Genomic DNA, 21035 nt, shown 5'->3' on the forward strand with positions numbered 1-21035 from the left:
TAAAACAATCCTGTTTGCTTTTAAAATCTCTATGAGGATTATAAATTACTTCAAAAATGTAAACTTGTAGGAAATGTACATCATTTAATCATTAAAAATCATTTTATTTGAAAGTCCAGTTTAATCATTTCAGAGTGAGGAATTATGTACAATTCATTTGAAACCTTTGATATTCTTGTTTGAATTATGAATCTTTTAAGAAACTTGTAATATTTTAAAGTGAACAGAATTCAAATTTTTTTGTAATACTCTATATTCCTTGGGGAACTTTTATTGAAATCTAATATTTTCTCGAAAGAAAAAAAATATTTCAAAGAGTTTTAGACTAAGGAGTTCGGATTATTACTGAATAGATTTTATATTACGCATTTTATAACCATACTGTATCTGTTTTGCGTAATTTTACAAATACTTTGGAATAAAATAGTACACAAAATCTGAAGTTTTCGCATACCAACTTTCTCGTAGTTTCAGCATAATATAAATTTATTATAAAATGTTAGTGTCAATTTATTATGTTACAATGTAATCAAGTAAATCATCCAATCATCAGCCGGAGAAAAATATGAAACCTTTAATACTTAAGGATTTTTTTCAGTTAAAGTTTATTTTATGGAAAGCAAAAGAGAAAATAAATTGAAAATTATAGGTAATCGGTTTGAATTATCAAAGGGATTTAATTTTGGGTCTTTTATGAAAATATTAGATATACTATTCCTATTAGTGATCCTTTTTAATTTGAATATTTTCTTTCTCTTCTTATTTTTATGAAGTTAAAGTTTCATCTAATATTAGTCTTCACTACACAAATTTTCCAGTATTACTTATTATAAAGTTCTACATGTTTTCTATTTACAATATTATAGATCCAATTAGTAAACTTAAAATTGTTTTCCTTCTTAGTAAAGAAGGAAAGCAATTATAAAAAATAAAAGTAAAATAATAGCTTTTATTTGTGTCAGGAAATTGTTCTACTTCCCCGATTTTGGGAATAATGGTTTATTATTATTTACAAATGTAAAAGTTTAATGATACAGAGATGAATTATAATATTTTTAACAAAGAATTTTTAATTGCTGTTTTTAAAGAATTTTCAATCATACTGCAATTGCTGTTTTTTGGAAACAATATTTTTTTTTATAGATATAAAATACTATTCACATATATAATAATAAAATAAACCTGAATTATTCATGAAAACGTTTTTTTCGAAGCCTTAGATATTACTTTACCAGAAGTTATCTTTTAGCTTTACCTTAATTACGTTACTTTTTAAAATAACAATGCACTGTATTGTTACGTTATTTTTTTTTCTGGACATACTAAATAGTTATCAACATGCAAGTCTGAAAAATAGTTTTCACTTATTTTCAGAAAATGTGGGAATTTTTGATGTTTTACAGATATTTATTCGTGATAATCAAATGACCTCTTTGTTTGAAACAAAAGCTTTCTTTAAACATCAAATGAAGAAAACTATCTAGTCATCACCGGAAGAAAATTATAATTGTATTCATTTTAGTACGACAGAAATGTTTTCAATTCGCTCATTTGGAAGTACTTCCTGTTTGTTTCTCTATATTAAATAACACAGTAAGAAAAAAAAAAATAACTTCAAAAGAAACTTTCATTTCAAGAAAGCGAAGAAAGGAAATTTATAGAATTTTTAAACAGGCTAGCTTGCATAATTGATAATTATAAATAATTCTTTATTATAAAAAGTACGAAATAGCGATGCTTCTTCTGTATTCTATAAGCATATCGTAACAATTTATATACCAATATTCTACTTTTTATAAATATCAAATTTATAAATTCCGCTGTCAATTGTTAATGTATTTCAGTATGATACTTTTTTCATCTAAATATGTCCATTTGTTTTCTCATTTTGGAAAAAAAAATTCCATGATTTAAAGCTTGTAAGAAAAAAAAAAAGTTTCTTATTCATTTTTCATTTCATGACATCTTTCCATTTTTGAAAAAAAACAAAACAACTCTAACACTTCAGAAATTATTTATTGTCCTACCTATTTTCAGAAACACAATTTGAGGCATAGACAAGGAAAGAAAAACTCCTAAAAGCTGCACCAAAACCATTAGCTTGAAGGAAGAAAAAAAAATACTGGCACTTTCTAGAGCAGGAGAAATGCTTGTACTAACATCAGGTCTAAAACCTTTTATCACTTAACAACCACAAACACCTCAAAAGAAGAATTTCACCGACAAGGAAAAGAACTTGTACGTCACGAAAATTTGTTTCAAAATGAATTATGTAACTTTCTTAAAACAAGACAGTTTTGAAATTAGACATTTCTGTGTAGAAATTGGGACTTATGGTATGTGGAAAAGAATTTGTAAAATTTTAGTTAATTTATTTTTTTATTTTTTTCTAATATTTTTCTCTCTTTTTTCAGTTTTAGATCTTTTACGTGCTACTGCAATTCTTTTTTGTAAAAACCCCTAATCATTAATGCAAAAATTGGAAGTCTCAGTAAAAACCCTTTGTAGAGATCAAAAATTGAAATTTTTATTAATATTTGATGAAAAAATACAAGGATGTTATTTAATTTACTTCAGTTATGAATTTCGCACTGAATTATTAATAGCAAGTTGAAACCTTATCCAGATTTTTTTTATTAAATATGCTCAATATGGAATTTCTTGTTTATTTATTATTTCTTTAGTATAAGAACATTTAGGAGGAACATTCTTTGATATTTGAGCAAGAGTAAAAGGGAAAAAAAATCAGTTTTAAAATTGTGGTATGAAAGATATTTATATCTTTCATACCACATAACATAAGGTAAAACTTTATTTCAAAATAAAATATTTATTATATACAAAAAACAAAACAAAAAACCATTACATATACATTACATTTTATTTCCTCAAGTTAATAAGACATAGCTCATCTATATTTATTCTAATAATAAAGCTCTAAGCTCATCTATATTTATTCTAATAATAAAGCTCTAAACTCATCTATATTTATTCTAATAATAAAGCTCTAAGCTCATCTATATTTATTCTAATAATAAAGCTCTAAGCTCATCTATATTTATTTCTCTATTCATTTTAATTAATACTTACATAAAATCATATATTCCAGTAGCACACACATAAAGAATAACAATGTATAAAATTAAAAAAAAATATTCTCAATATTATATAATATTCTTTAACATTTATTAATGAAATATATTAATATTTTGCAACTAATTGGGTTATTTAGTTCTGATTCTATTTAAGCCACTAGATTGATCAGATGTTCGTTCTAAAATCATAATATAATTCTGAAAAGAAAAAAAAAAAACCTTTAATAATTTCTTAGTTAGCAAGAACTTCAGAATTAATTATATTTTCGATGTACCAAATTCTAAGTGTACTGTTTAAAGTGTATTTTCATAATCTGAATTTTCATGCAGGCATGGAACTATTTTAATAATAAAAATAATAGCAATTTATTTTTATGTTTTTATGACAATGCCAAAAATATAATTAATCTAACTGTATTAAAGGTTAAAAGTTATAGAGAAGTGCGTAAAAACCCTTTTTTTTATTTAATGTGGAATTTTATATATTTTTCTGAGCAAATTGTGTTTCATACTTTTGCTAAAATTAGCTTGAACACGAAAATATTTAGCTGTATATAAGAATTCTAATTATTACATAGATAGTATGATATTTTAAATCTGATTACTGAAAAATAGTTCTTAAATGTTTCAAAGAAACAATAATGGACAGTATTTTCTAGAGATATAAAATATATTTTGAGAAAATATAAAATCCGCAGTTTTTAAATTCATTTCATAAAGGTTTTAAATGCCAAATAAATACATATACAATTTTACACAGTATTAAAAATCATTGCATGTTGTGTTAATCATTAAAAATCATTGTTTGTTTAGTAAAAAAATATATTTGAAAATTTTAATCTTAATTTTATGAAAAATAAAATCACCATTGTGCTTTAAAGTTTAAATTTATTGTTTCTCTTTCAATTGTTTACGCTCTTGAAATGAGTGAGAAAAATGCTAAATCTGAAAAATCTTTTGATCTGTAAAATAATATTTTTACATTTATTAAGACTGAGCAATAAAAATTTAGAGTGCATTAGATCCTGATTTTTTTTCTGTTACTCATAACGACATTTTATTATAAAAGAGCAATACTGCTCTAAAAATATCCCATAAACAGAGTTCTTTTCTTAGCTGAAATGAAAATAGTGAAAAAATTACCACATTTCCATCATATTATTGGAAAAGAAAAACGACGAAGCTCTTTAAAATAAAAAAGATAAAAAACTTTACTGAGCAAAACACTGAGACAATATCGTATCGAAGAATCATTTAATCACAACAAATATTTTAGTTGAAGAAATTTTCAACGGAAAGAAATTCTTTATTGCAAAATTACAGAAGTGGTTTCGAAAATGTTTTCATATTTTGGATAGTTAATACAAACAAATTTAATTATCGCGTATCACACAATTCTTCAAACTTCACAATCAAACTCTCACCATTTCAACTTGAAAATACGATGTAAAACTGATTTGTAATCAGAAGAAATAAAATTATTTTTAATTAAACATGTCAATCAATATTTGATACTAGGAATTTTTTAAAAGATTTATTTGTGTATTTGCTCATATGAAATACCATTAGAGCTAGAATTTCAGAAATTTGTTTGTCAATTTGAGATTTTTATGTACTATTATTTTTTAACCCTTTCGCCGTTCTCTCCTGTCAGCGAAAATTTCTGTTTTTCCTCTGTTTTTCGCCACATTAGAATACACAAAAATATAAAACTTCAACAAGTAAACATTTACAAAACGTTTTAAATGTTTAAAAATTTTAAAATGTAGAAGAACGCTTAAAACACGTTAAGGCCGCCCTGCAAAAGTTTTACTTGAGCTTGCTAGACGCGTCACGGGCGACGAAAAGGTTAACATACTGTGATTGGTGCGGATTATCTGAACTTAAATATTGCATACATTTGCTATGGACGTCTTTATGTCTAAAGATGCAGATTGATTCTTTAAGCAAAATAGAGGACTATTGTATTATTAATATGGTGTGGCAGGGCTATCTTGATGTAATTTTCTAAGTTCTTTATACGGGATAGTTATCGAACCTAAAGATTCGGATTCAAACAAACGAAAACTAGTGAATCTGACAATTCAATGAAAGATAATGCTGATAACACAAATAATATCGTTTGCATCTAAATTTTATTGTGAATTTGATGAATGGATTTTATAAAATATCAAAAACATTTATATCAAAATAAACTAAGCTGAACAGAAAGAAAAAAACAAGCAAACAAACAGTCCCGACCCTCATAAGTCTTACAAAATCAAATTAGCCAGATTCCAAATAATTATTCTAACTCATAAGTTTCTTAGAAAATACCCATTGCTTGTTTTCAGTGAACTTATCTTGTTTTACGTTTAGAATGTTAAATTGAGCGAATGAAGATATGCATTCATTATTTTAACGCATCTATCTATAACTGTTGAATTATTTATTTGTTGTCCCACTTTATTATAAATGAATGCATGTATTGCATTTCTTTCACTTGGCCACATTTGAAAGAACTCATTCGACTATATTACACTTCTAAGAAATTGATTTTTTTCGAACAAAAGTAGTTGAATTCTTTAAAGCCTTTTAGTCCTAGGCTAGTCCGAAAGATTTGAGTATTGTTATTTTAAACGCGTTGCAGCTTTTTGCACATGAAAGGAACAGAGACAATAAAATTTATGTAGATAGAATCTTCCTCTTTTTAGTCATTCAGCTGCTAAAGCCATTCAAGCGAATTTAAAAAAGAAAATTTGAAATGTAGAATTGATCCTGGTGGAAGAAAATATAAAATGATGAACGTTAAAGAAACGGTATTGAAATGTATAGTGTATTAAAATGTATTATTCGGTGCAACAAATAAATCTTAAATATTTCAGTCTTTATTTATTTAAATGAAATATTTTTTTATTCGACTATTTTAAAGGGATTTCAAGGATATGCAATTTAGATCTTCAAGGGCACATAACAATGTATTATAAAAAAAAAACAAGTAAAATTAAAAAAAAAATTGTGAGAATTTTGTTTAGTATTAAATGAATTTCTGAGTATTATTCAATATTCATTCATATAATTTACTATAATATTTATGCGAATTTAAAAAAAAAAGTTCAGAATATAAAAAAGACCGCTTGTTGTGGAGATATAAAAAAATGAGTATTACTGAAACGGTGTTGAAATGTATAGTGTTTCTAAAATGTATTATTCACATTTCGAAATTAATAAAAATAAATTAAAATTCTTAAAGATTTAAGCCTGTTTCATTGAAATATATTTTATTCGACTATTTCAAAGGGATTTTAAGGATATGCATTTTGTATGCCAAAGGATACTTAATAATATATTAAGAGGAAACTTACAAGATAAAAAAAAACTAATAAAACTATTTTTTAGAATTGATAGAATATCTGAGTAACAAAATGTTTTGACATATACGCTGTTTCCAAATTATTATGTAATCCTTCATAATTATGCTTGATGTGAGCAATATCTTTACTAACAATCTATCTTATTGCAATCTTTCAGCATATAATAGAATTAGTAAAAATGTTAAAAAAAAGTCGTCTGTGCTGTTTTCTGCTACTGGAAATAGTAAGAAAGTCAAGACTCATTAAAACTTTAAAAAAAAATGGAAGTGCAAAACCAGGTTTAAAAAAATAAACTAAACATTAATTTATCGTTCACTCGGAATTTATATATATATATATATATATATATATATATATATATATATATATATATATTACCTAGATTATCATCCCAATTTGAAGCTATGCTAATATAATATCTTGTAAGACATCCTAAATTTCAACGCTGAACAGATTATTTAATCAAATATCATCACAACTGTATTGCGCCTCATATTTTATATAGGCTCGTTTTGATGTGCATTTGTTCCATTTGATGTACAATAGTGCGGAGAAAGAAATTTGTTTCCTTTTTTTCATATAGCTATACAACAAAAAGTAAAAAAAGATGGGAAATCTAATAATTAAAAATAGTAATAATATTATTATCTTTTCCTTCCATATGCTGCTTCAGTAATAAAAAAATATATCTTTATTGTAGAATTATTTTTTTTCACTCCTTTTAATTTCTGAAGAGTATTACAATTCATTTTATTAAAATAGATTCATGATTTTCATTTGGACATTTAATGCAATGTTCCCAAAAATAATGTGCTATTATTTCAAAGGGCAGTTTTCAAATTCTAACTATCACTATAATGTTAACACTTTCTAGAACAGTGGAAAGAAGGCTTACAACTAAATTCCTCAATGTTTGGATGAAGTTATGTAGGGGAGTTAACAGGGGAGGTTAGCATAAGTTCTGACAAAGTTTTCAATAAGACAAAAACTTAGAGGTTTTAGTTCCTTATCTCACGCAAAATAATGTGTCTTGATTTGTTACTTAATTATATGTTAACCAAATTAATTAACAAATAAAATAAAATTTATCTAACAAGCAAAATTAAACATTTTTGTTAAGCCAATCTCTATACTAGAAATATTTTAATGTGCCATGACTAGATAAAAAAAACGACCTTTTAAGAGTTAATTTATTATTTCAATGATGAATTAAAGCAAATCGATGCATATGTATAGCATAATATAATTTAGGCTTATATATATTACTTATTTACTTTCTTTACTTAGGGCAAAGTATTTGGAAACTGTGCATTGTAAACTCTAAAAGTATAACATAATGAAAAAATAAAATTCAAGGATATTGATATCCGTTCCCCTATTCCTCTATTCGTTTATGAATTTTCTTGGATTATATGCGTGGTTAATGCCTATTGATTGATAAGTAGAGGGCAGAATTTGAATCCCGAAATAATAAGGCATTCCTGATCAATCCGGTGCGATTTACCAACAATCATAGTTCATTACAATGGCGTTCCCCTTCAATTTATGATCAGGTCTGCCTCGCGTTTGCCTGTTTAATACGATATGACAATGGCTGGAATCAGACTGCGAACGCGTAAACCTGTATTTGGATGAACTGAGCTTGGGTGATTGATATGTGTGTGTTGTTCAGGCTTGTGTCTCATTTACTGGCCATCTATTTGTCCAGCCGTCTGCTTTGTGATGGTTAAACAGGGGAGATTTGGAAATGGAGAATAATCTCTATATAATATAGAAACATGTAGTAAATGTACCAGGACCATTACTAATAAGAAATAATAGCACCGTTTCTTTATTTAACATTTTTTAAATAAATGACTAAAAAAGTTAGATATAACCTATTATGCCTATGTATAAAATTGTCATATAGTTATATAATAAAAATATTTCATTAGAATTTAAGATTAATTAACCTCACAGTTATTTCAATTACATTATGTGGCATAGGTGTCATATTTCTGACACATTGTTGGGTGCTATTTATACTATGTTAAACACCTCTTGTCTTTATAACATTTAAAATATATATCATAATCAAAATGGATAATAATATAATCAATATAATACTCTCGCGTAAATGATGGATTGTTGGTTTCCTATAGAAAATTTCAAACATATTCTTTATGAAAGAACATTGTCATTAATCTTTACTTCCCATATTTTTCCCTATGTGCGTGTTAGTTTGTGCTAAAAATCTTTTTTTTCCTAACTTTAAAAATCTTTAATTCTTTAAAAAATTGTTAAGTACTTTTAAGGAAAATATTAAAATTTGGAAAGAGATTATTATTATATTATTTTCTAATTTCTATGTGTTAGGAATTTATTTTAGGGTTTCTTGAACTATATTAAAAATATTTCTTAAGAATATATGTAAAAATGCTGTTTTGTGATCTCTTCATATCATAACAATTAACATCTTTGAATGCAAAATATTACCACATTTATAGTTTGAGCGGCAAAGCATGATTTCTGACAAATGCAAATAACCTTTTGAATTTAGGAAATTGTTTACATAATTTAATAATATCATAAAGATTAGGTATATTGTCTCATTATGTAAATTGTCATATCACCTGTAAGGCTATATTGAATCGTGGCCTTACCGGGGATAGTCTTTAGAATTCAATGATAGTTTCTCGTATTTTCATAGAACTAAAGAATTCTTCGTCACTCATCTAACTAAATAAAACTAGATTGATCCAGAAAATGCCAGTGATATCTTCTCTTGACATCAGTTACTTAAAAATAATTGAAAATTTTAACGTTATATTTAATTTGATATTTAATCTTTAATTTTTGTATTTTTTATAAGTTTTTCAGAATTAGACCATTATTTTTTAAACGAATGAGACAGGTATTGAACATAAATAATAGAAATTAACCTGGAAATTAAAAATAAAACATATATTAAAGATTTAAGGAGTAGTATAAAGAAATTAAACATAAAAATTCTATAAATTTAATAAAATCTGCCAACAATTATTATTACAAAGACTTATGAGTATTTCCCTGTATGGCGAAAAATTAGGCAATTTCAATCCATCTCTAAAATTAAGCAGATGATTTTTTTCTTCTAACAAGGAATTTATAAAAAGGCTTGATATCATAGTTTTTTTTTTTTTTCAAATCTGTCACAGTTCAACGAACAGACAGAAATTCTTATCAAATACATGATATGAAGTGAAAAAATATAAACAAGTTTTCGTATATAAATACCTCAATTATTGCTTTATCTTGAGAAAAAAAAACCATTAATACTTACTATGAAATAAAACTGTACACTATTCTACTTTTCGTAACCGCCAATAGATTTTCTTTCGAGGGATGGAACATTTTTATATGTAAATTATACCAGTTCCAGAAAAACGATAAAAAATGATTTGAATGAAAATGCAAATAAAAAAAAAAGAAGAAAAAAAAACATGCTTTATTTCGAACTGTTTTAAATCTATCATTTAAAAAGATCCATGATAATTCTAACAATATATATATTATTCTAAATATTTTCGGAAACAAATTTTGAAGCACAGACCCATGAAGGAAACTTCCTATCTACGACGCCAATGCCATTAGCATGAAGAAAGAAGAAAGAAAAAATGAAGATGTTTTTTAGAATGATAAGTCTATATCAACAACGAGTCTAAAGTCTTTTATCGCATAGTAGCCACAAAGAACTCCGAAGAAAAATTTTGTACACAAAGAAAACTTTCACCACAAAAAAAAAAATTATGTGAAAGGAAAATATGCTGTACTTAAAGAATGTGATAATCTTAAAATTAGACGTTTTCTTCAGAAACCAGGATTTATTACATATAAAGTAGGGTTTTGGAGGATTTCAGCTCATTTATATTTACAGATTTAGTTGCGCTTTTTCAGTTTTAGCTGACTTTCTTGTTGATTTAGTTATATTTCTTTTTTTACTGTTCGTTTGAGATAAACGAGTAAATTTCTAGTTTCAGTAAAAATCTGCAGTTTTATTATCTTCAAAAAGGAAATTTTATGTTCATTTTTGATAATTTCCCTCAAAGACTTTACTTAAATATATTGTTTGAGTAAGGATTTTTCCTTGAATTATTAATTAGAAGTTTGAAGTTGATTATGAACTTAACTAAAAAATATACATAGCATTTGATGATGCATGAAAACTGATTGAATTATCGTCACTGCATATATTTAAATTTCCATAAAAGTAGTACTAAAATAACAAAAAAGCACCTTATTATTTTTTACAAACCATTTTTGATTTAATCTAATCTTGTAAGCAATAGGAGACCAGCTGGCATCTGTTCAAATTTTATTTTATATGAAAAAAAAAATATAAAAATTTGGCCATATTTCTGCGATCGAAAATATTCTATCACAGTTCAGCAATCCTTTATAGAGAGCAGTGTATTGATATAAAAATAATAATAAAGAAAAAAAAGTTACTGGCTAATCGCAAAATATATGGAATAGAAATATTGGCTGAAAAGTTTGGTTAAATGATAGTGTTTAAATTTTTATGACGGTCTTCGGAGTTGTGTATATACAAATCGTGAATAATTTATTAAAAATAATCATATTGAGATAACGTTTCTGTATCATTATATTTCGAAATTCTTTCCGTTTTTCTTATCATGATAAATGCAGCATTTGTATCCATTTAGAATATATTTAAAATTAAATGTGAAAGTATGAATACTTTCTACGTTAAAGTTATTCTAACAGATTTATCTTCTTTGGCGAATTACAAATTGTTTCCAAATGGAAGTGTACATACTTTTTTTTAGGAAATGAAAATAGTATAATAATAAGAAAAATTTTCCTTTTTGTTATGTCTTCACGCGTGGTAGTAATAGCGGAAGAAAGACAAATGTTTGATTTTATCAAAAGTTGGTATTTTGAATATGATTTCGTTTATGCAGATGCATATGAAATATTATTTGTGAAATTTTTATCATATTGAACAATGGGTTTACAATAAAGCGAACTAAAATGAAGTAAATTTTCTTAAGAGGTTTGATTTTTTTTTTTAGAGATTTCGGAAAAGAATGGAAACAATGTATAATTTGAAAGAAAATGACAAGAAAAATTAAAACCTTTCAACCCATTTGTTGGTTAGTTTCTTTTGTGAGGAAACAAAAACATGTGACATTAAAGACTTTTTAATGTACACATGTAGGTACGTAAGTGCAATAATTTTTCGAAAAAAACAACAACTGTAGTATTCTATTTAAATCGAAGCTTAATGCATTTCATCATGATTAGTAAAATGTTCAATTTTACCAACTTTATGGAGCGCAATTTGAAGTTCCATCCACTTACACATGAAAAATTATCAGTTTAAATATTTTGTTTATAAGAAAATTGAAATTTCAGAAAATTTAGATTATTTTAGCACCCACTTACATACAAAAGGTTTGAAAAATTATACATTTAAATTTTTTGTTTATAAAAATATAAAAATTACAGGAAATTAAGATCCTATGATTGTTCTTTGAATGTACTGGTTTTATTTATTCTAGTACCCTAAATAATATTCAGAACATATTCTATTTACAGAAGAGATTTCATTCTGTTTAACTATTTACCGATTTATTTGAAGGCAAATAATATCTTTTTTAAATTTTTTATCAAGCTTAAGCCACTGCAAGCTGTTTAATTGAGCTGCAGTATTATTGTATTTTCTCAAATACTGAAATCGAATTGACATTGCTGACAAAAATCTAGACACTACTGTTTTAAAAATACTTTCCAAAGACAAATGTTGCACAAAACCAAGCTGTAAAATTGTATCATATATGGTAGTATGTAAATAATTATGAATCTCATTTCCTACAAGACAATACCAAGCCATAAAATTGTATCATATATGGTAATATGTAAATAATTATGAATCCCATTTCCTACTAGAAATTCAATCTTGATTCTAAATCTTTCCCCTCTTGTATGGCTAGTTAACGATTATTGATTTATAAGAATACGATAGAGTTTGAGTTCCATTATGATTAGGAATTCCAGATCAATCTGCCGCGCTTTAGCAACAATCATAGTTTATTACAATAGCGTTCTGCTTCAATTTATGATCATGTCTGCCGTATAGTTGCAAGTTTAATGTGTTATGACATTTACTAGTATCAGACTATGAAGGCATAAACTGCATTTTGATGAACCGAATACAATGCTATGTTATGAATGTGCTGTTACGATTTCAACTCATTCACTGAGTATCTATTTATCGAGGCGCTTGCGACACGATGGTAAAAGGTTAAAGAATCTGAAAAGGATAGCAAACTGTGTTTTAGCATTAGATCGGGCTCTGTATTCACCAATGAAATTAAAATTGCAGAAGTATATTTTTTTAAAATAAAATCAAATGACAATTTCAAGTTTAAATTAAATTTATTATTACTAAAAACTTTTTCCTGTATGTACTCTACGAAGACCGTATATACTATACCTTTCATGATTAGTACATGGGCACAGAAATAGAGAACAGATAATTTCTTAAACTCACATCAAAGTAGGTCAAAATGAATACTAGGAAGAATTTATTTTGATGAATTTTAATGTAGAAGTGAGTTATGTGTTGTTTTATTGAAATATGCAGAATTTTAGACTCACTTTTATGATTACAAAAATTGTAGATAGAATAATTTCAAAGCTGCTTAATTGGAATTCTTCAAGATTTTCTTGTACTTCGAATACATAATAATTTTGCTGTGTATTGAATTTTTGTTTGTTTAGTGTTTTGAATTTCAAATTTAGCCTTTGAAATTTAGCTATATTTTATTCTGAATTGAATTATATAGTTAGTGTTCTAAATAGTTCTGGTTATATATATTTCACTAACAAAAAATGAAAATTCTGAAGATGACAAAAAAAAAAAAAATTATAACTTTTAAGAAGAAAAATTTGCTTTTACGAATAGATATTTAAGTGTCAGCATATTTTTAATATCCCTTCTTTAATTTAATAAATTTCATTTTCATCTATTCTTTTGTTTTTTTCTCATGTAGTTAAATTAAAGTTTATGCTGAAACTCCATTACCAAACAAGTTAACATTTTGCTTTATTTTTACAAAAAGGGATGGAAAAAAAATAATAAAGACCTAAATTTTATTTTTTTTAGATTAAATGAACTCTCATAAAAAGAAAATTAATCAGAGTTTCCACTTACTTTCACCATAATATTCATTCTTAACTACGAGAAATGAACTAGTGGAATCGAATAACATTTTTGGCAGTAAAATTAAGTTCAATTACAGTTATTCAATTAATTTGATGCATCGAAAATTTATTATAACTATTATAAAGTTTATTTAACCCCTATAAAATTTATTTAATCATTAAAAAATTTATTTAACAGCTAATTACTATGTTTGTGCTTATATCTTAAATGGAAAACTAATGTAAGACAGAAACTTCTGATGTTCTTTTAACTTTATGTAATTGTAAAAAGAAATAATTTATATTTGATTTTTAAATAAAGAATGATTTTACAATCGAAATCTGTTAATATAATTCCATAAATATAGGGAAAAATTTTCAATTTTATCTTTTAATAAACAATTGAACAAGCATTTCACGAATTTTAATTCTCGCATTATTTTATTTTAGAAAGCGACTAAATTAATAAATAAAGTAACTTTTTTGGTTCTTCAACTGTTTTTTTATGGTTCTTGGACATTCTGTTGAATGTTAAGAATATCAATTTTACAATGCAATATTAATTTAAAGTTTACCTTATAGACTTTAAATATGTTTAATTTTTATTTCAGTCTGAATCTGATAATTTTAATGAGTTTTTTTTTTAAGAAATAGTTTTTTATTATTCAGACCAAAAATTGGGTAACAGTCTACATACAATATCATTTGGCATGTAATGTAATTGTATTTATAACTTAATTATATTCACATAATTTAACTGAAGTTTTGGATATATTTAAATATTCCAATTTTGAAAGCTACATTAACGATTAGGTGAAATGCTTATCAGAATTAAGATAAAAATTTTTTGGCAAAAATACTTTGGCAATTATTGAGTATTTTCATTTTTTTTAAGGAACAAGTCTTTTTTTCCCTTACTTTTTAACGAATTCGAAAATAATAGGGTGTTAGAAATTCTTCAATAATTAGAATGCCTAAATGAAATATGAATGAAAAAAGAAAAGGCTTTCTGTACATTGAGCGATGCACATATTTTAATGATACATTTTTCGGATTGAGCTACCATTTTTATATTTTATTAGTTCAATTTTGGAAACGTAGCAATGTCACATCATAAGCAGTCATTAGATTAATAACAAAGTTTGTTAAACTGTGTCTTTAAACAAATATTTTAATTCACACTTTAATAAATTTTATGCAGTAAGAGATATTATTAATTTGGCGAATATCAGTATATAGGTTCAGAGTATATTACGGCACGCATTGGTTATCATTCAATGGTAGTAGAATCAGAATCTATCTTATTAAGATTCATGCTTTACATTTACAAAGCAATCTCATCCATCTGCTTATCCGTAATAGAATGAATAGTAAATGCAGCACTGAACTGCTATGGATACCATAAGATTCATTGTATTTGCTCTAGTTATTATTCAGTTTGGTGAATTTTTTTTAACAGAATGAACAATACTTTGCAAATTTTTTCGTTTCCCCCCCATCAAACATTAATTAAATATAAATGTAATAAAGTACACCTTCGCTAAGAATTTTTGTGGGCGTTACTTTCTTGAGGAGGGTACATGCATGCAATTTTTTCTTGTTAATTTTTAGTCTATCAGATCATATTTAATTTTATATAGGTTCAGATCATGCTTTTATCCGAAATATTTAGAATTAATATCTAAATACGATTCATTGATTGGATAAATTCTTGTTATTTCAGAGTTAATCATATTATCAACTTCATCAGTCAGCTTTCTTTTCATATTTAAAAATGACATGGTCTTATTAGAGCTTTTATAATGCTTTTTTTTCATATGCAAGCAGATTTCATATTTAATTGGAGTAATGAGCAAAATGTATAATTCTGCAATTATTAACAATCTATATACTTATAATAAAGCTCAATGTGTGTGTGTGTGTGTGTTGGCGCTCTACAGGCCAGGTCATTTGACATATAGCTACCAAATTTGGTACATGTATTCCTTAGAGGTCGGGAATGTGCACCTGGGGTCCCTTTTTTTGAAATTTTAATTATTAATTAAAAACTAACCTTCCCGCCAAAAAATCTTCAATTTTTCCCACCGCCAACTTTTCCGCCAAAAAAATCTTCCATTTTCCCCACCGCCAAATGAGTAAAGCTTCAGTTTTTTTTCCTCCCAACAGTAATAAGGCTAGGGTTAACATTTTTCGGCGGATTATTTCAAACGATTCTGTTTATTTTTTTAATGTTTTATGCATTTAAAATTAAACATTGTTAATTAATTCATGTTTCAGATTCATTCTGAAGTACTTTTGAATTAAAATAACACAGAATAAAGGAAATTAAAAATGTCTAATCTCCATAGACCCAAGGCAGATAGAGATGTCTAATCTGCTTTTTACCCCAACTGGCGTAGAAAAATTCAAGGATTTGCGTTACCGTAACTGGCGAAGAAAATTCACGCATGCGCATTGTGTTCTGATTGTTGACATGACAACCGTTATCTACGGATGATTTAAATTATTTTTAGGTTAGTTGCATGCTTTTGTAATTAGATTGTATTTATGTTAGTTATATATTTTTTGTATATGCTTATAGTTTTAAGTACATCGTTTATTAAGTAGTTTTTTAAACCTGTTTTCGACCGCTTATTTTAAACGATTCATTTTATTTTCTTAGTGTTTGATGCATTTAAAATTAAACATTGTTAATGAATCGATCTGTTCATGATGAATCTGAAAAAATTTTGCTGACAAATTCTTGAGATATTACATAAATTAAGAAAGATATTCTTTAATGCCCATAAAGTTTAAAAGCTCATTGACTCTGTTATCAGTAATCATATTATTAAAAAAAAATGCTATGTTTCAGTAAAAAATATTATTATATTAATTGCAGATTAATCATTTACACTTTAATTTAAAGCATAAATTCTACGAGAGGTAACAGAAAATTAGAGAGATACATATTACGTTATGATTGAAGGCCTTTATAATATTATGAGTGATTTGTATGACTCTCAAAATTTGAAGTTTTAAAATATTTTGATGAAGAATCTATTAAAGTTGGAACTGCGTAAAATATTTAATGGTACGACCGGAGTTTAACACCCTGCTTGGCACAATTTTTAAAAATTGCCAACAACGGTCTTGCGAAATGTTCAAAAGCAAAGGAGCAGATGTTCAATTATAGGGCATAATAAAGATTGCCAGCTTTGTCGCGTTATCGCAACTTAGCGAAGAAGGGGGTTAAACTCCGGTTCAATCTATTTAATTATTAAAATTTAAACGATCATAAATATCATAAGGCGGCTAGTATTAAAATAAAAATCCACATTAAAAATGTATTAAAATTTTGTCTACATTAAAAAATTAAATTTAGAATTGGGACACCTGCTAACCAATATAAATCAATCTTAAAAAAGAGTAATTTCCGTTCTTGCATGTTCTAATTAAAAGCTGGTGGAATATTAATAAACAATAAAATGATGTCACATTAAGAAGAATTTTTCCTGATTTTCATTTTTTTATAAGACAGAAAGTGAAATTACTGCATTGCATTATGTAACAATTTAAATACGCACTTTTTGCAGTAATGGTTGTATTTTTTGCATTGAGATTAATTTATCAATTTTATTTTGTTAATTAGATAATTTTAATCCTATTTAGCATTATATTACTATACCAATAATTAATAACGATATTTTATATGGAAATAAAAATAGAAACATATAGGATTTTGTTTCAATGAAAATTTCAGGCAATAACTTAGGGTACCTTCTTTACTATATATTAATGTTTCAAAATAATGATAACAATATATACATAATTGATAGTTAATTTAACTCATAATACCATGTCATTAAGTCAAAGCGTTTAATATTTCTTTTAAAATTTTTGAAGAGACTTTGAGATAACAGATCTCTTCAGAAGTGCTAAAATGTCTTAGTATGAATATTTAAAAACTGATCAATTTGATTGCTTCCCCCAAGTTTAGAAAGGATTAATTAAATATTTAACATTCCATCACAAGATAAAATTTCGCTATTCAGAATACACGTGTTTATTATTTTATCTTGTGTTAAAACTTTTACTAATCCACTTATTTCAAATTAGTAACACCTTTGATTTGATAGAAGATTGAATTAAAGATCAAAGGAAATCCTTTCAGATATTCAAACAAAATTAATGAACTAAAGAATTATTGAAGAGTTGAAGAATGGTTGAAAAGAAGGAATTTGGCTCTTTAGATTGCTTTTTAAGAAAATGTAACTTTAAATTGATATTTGTATTGTGAGTTTCAAATGACTTTGTGAATCCTAAACATCTCATTTAAGATAATTAATATTAAAATATTAAAGATGTTAAAATTTATAATAACATAGTCGCAAATTAGAAAACTCAATTGTATAAAGCTCAGATTTTGCATGTGATGAAATATTTTGATATTAGTATAGTGTTCATATTTTATTAATTTAAGTATTTTTTAATTCTATCTTCTTAAAAATAATTGCTTACTTTATTAAAGAAATTCACTAACAAATCATTTGAATTCATACATATTTTGCTAAATGTATGACAATTTAATGAATCAGATAATTTTATAAGGAAACGCTAATTAAAATCTGAGGGAATGAATTTAGAAAAGCTTCGTTAGTAATGTGTACTATGTTAATTGGATTAACTTCTCGACAATTGTAGATTTACTTGACGCTTCTTTAATTTCTTTTGTATTTTTTCTTATAAAACAGTTTATATATATCGAGTTGAATATTAAATCAATTATATGTAATTTCAGATTTGCAACAGAAAAAAAAATTGACTATTTAATGGTATATGTATGTATGCGAATTCGCAAATGAATAAATTAAATAAATGTTAAAATAATTTGTTTCCTTTATATTGACTCTTAACATTTTCAATGTACAGAAAAATTAAATAATTAATTGATAAATTTAAATAATGCTGGGGATGTTTCATCATCTCAATATCAACATAAATGTTTTATTATTTTTCATTATCTTACTTATGATTTGTAATAAAATCTGTAAAAAACATTTTGGAAAAAAAAAAAAAAAAAAAAAAAAAGGAAATCATCACCTAAAAAACTCAAACACTTTGGAAGAAAATTTTTCTGTGGGACAAAGAAAACTGTTTTTGTAACCTAAAATATGTTCCATCAGAAATTTTCAGTGTACCTGAAATATGAGTGTATTAAAATTTGGCAGTTCCTTGTTAAAACTAATATGTAGATATAATTATTAACTAATATATAGGTGATATATATATATATATATATATATATATATATATATATATATATATATATATATATATATATATATATATATATATATATATATATATATATATATATATATATATATATATATATATATATATATATATATATATATATATATATATATATATATATATATATATATATATATATATATATATATATATATATATATATATCCTTATATATATGATATTCTTATATACTATATAAGGATAAGACAAATTTTTTGATCACATATTTATTGATTTTAACACTTTTTTCAATAATTCTTTTATAAATGTATGATAATTGTAATTTTTAGAGGGTGATAATTATTTTATTTTTCAAATATTTCATTTATACAAATATTTGGAAACTTCATAGAGTGTTTAATTATGCAATGTGTTTAATCTTTATGAGGAATTCCTAATATCGTTGGCATATATGCATAATATAAATATATTGTAATAGGCATAATATTCATGTATATTAATAATAGATTTGAAATAGCATAATAGCAATATTTTGTAAAGATATGCAGCAATATTTGAATTCTGTAAAGTTTGTGAACAGTTAGAGTAGAAATAGGTAGGTTTAGTTTGAAAAAATTAATTCTGGAATTCGCAGTTGTAATGTACAGCTAACATATATTTAGCACATTTGTGCTATACGAATAGAAATATCTGTTTTAAGTCTCTTTTACAGAAAACTGTGTGTGGATTTTATAATAAATATATTAATCTGAGTTTCATTAAATTGCATGCGATTGCATGAAGATGGCATGCGATTAAGAAATCCGTGAATTAGACTTAGAAAAGAATAAGTTTTAAATATTTCATAAGTAATTTTAAGAAACCTGATTAAGAATTGCATTTTATCATTTTTAAAATGTATAAAGCCAATATAAAAGTGATTTTCCGAAAAATATCCTTATTATTTCTTCTAAAATTTTTTAAGGAATTTTTAGAAGTATTACTTCTTAATTAAATGCGATTATAAATTCACGAAGCCCATTAATTATTAATATAACATAATGCTACAAAAACATTCCTGAATATGCTATATTCAAGTTATTAAAAATCTGTTATGTTTCAATCTAAGAAATAATTCATTACCTGATCAGGCATGCAGATACATGTTATGCAAAATAAATAATAGAAAAATCTTTTCTTTTTCACTTAGTGATTTAGAAGAAATCAATGATGAGCTAAAATCATCTAAATGTGTTAAATTTAGTAACTTCTAAATGATTTCTTTTTAATTCCATAACTTACAATCCTGTGAATAAATAAGAGCAGAACATTCAAAATAATTTACTTTTCCAGAAAATTTTTTTTTATAACAAATATATTAACTCTTAAAATAACACAGCTACTGCGCATAGTTCTGCAACTATTATTATTTTTTTTCATACATGATTTTTGCAAACAGAATTATGAAAAATTCTTTAGAAGTTATTCTTGGGGTCAAAACATAACAATAAATATTAAAAAATGATAACATTTATTGCACTAAAAAAATGTAAGATGCTCAACATTTAAAACGATTTTTCAGTTCTTGTTCCATTAAAAATGCTGTGTGCTTCATTCTGGTTAATGCCTTAAAAATATGTTATCTATTTGTAAAAATAATGTTCATGAATAAGCAAAGTAGATTTGAGAGACTTAAAGTATTACAACTTGATCTTTAAATTCTCTTCTTTTTAATAATACATTTGCTATATAGTAATTATATTTAGTCTCAAAAGAGACTATTAATTAGCTATCTTTCAAAGCTCACTTTATGTTTATTTTTAATGTCTTTATTTTAGATGGTTCATTTATATTTTTCGTTTTAATGCATTTTTTGAAGAATTATAGTTTGAAGAGTTAATGATCAAACTGTTCCATTATTCAAAACAAGATTTGTGGAGAATTTTATAGCATTTTAACTAAATACTGCATGAGCCTCAATATGCATAAAAGCTATCTTAAATTTGTCCATGAATTACAGAAGATTAGGGATGATAAAAAGAAAGATGAGAAACTCTTTTAAAATAATATGATTAATTTTGAAAATTATTGTTTATTTTAAGAATTAGGAACTGAAAATGTTACTAAAATTTTGTACGAAAAATATGTCTATTTAGCTCTA

Source organism: Argiope bruennichi, chromosome 8 (genome assembly GCF_947563725.1).
Source record: "Argiope bruennichi chromosome 8, qqArgBrue1.1, whole genome shotgun sequence".
Classification (NCBI taxonomy): Eukaryota; Metazoa; Arthropoda; class Arachnida; order Araneae; family Araneidae; genus Argiope; species Argiope bruennichi.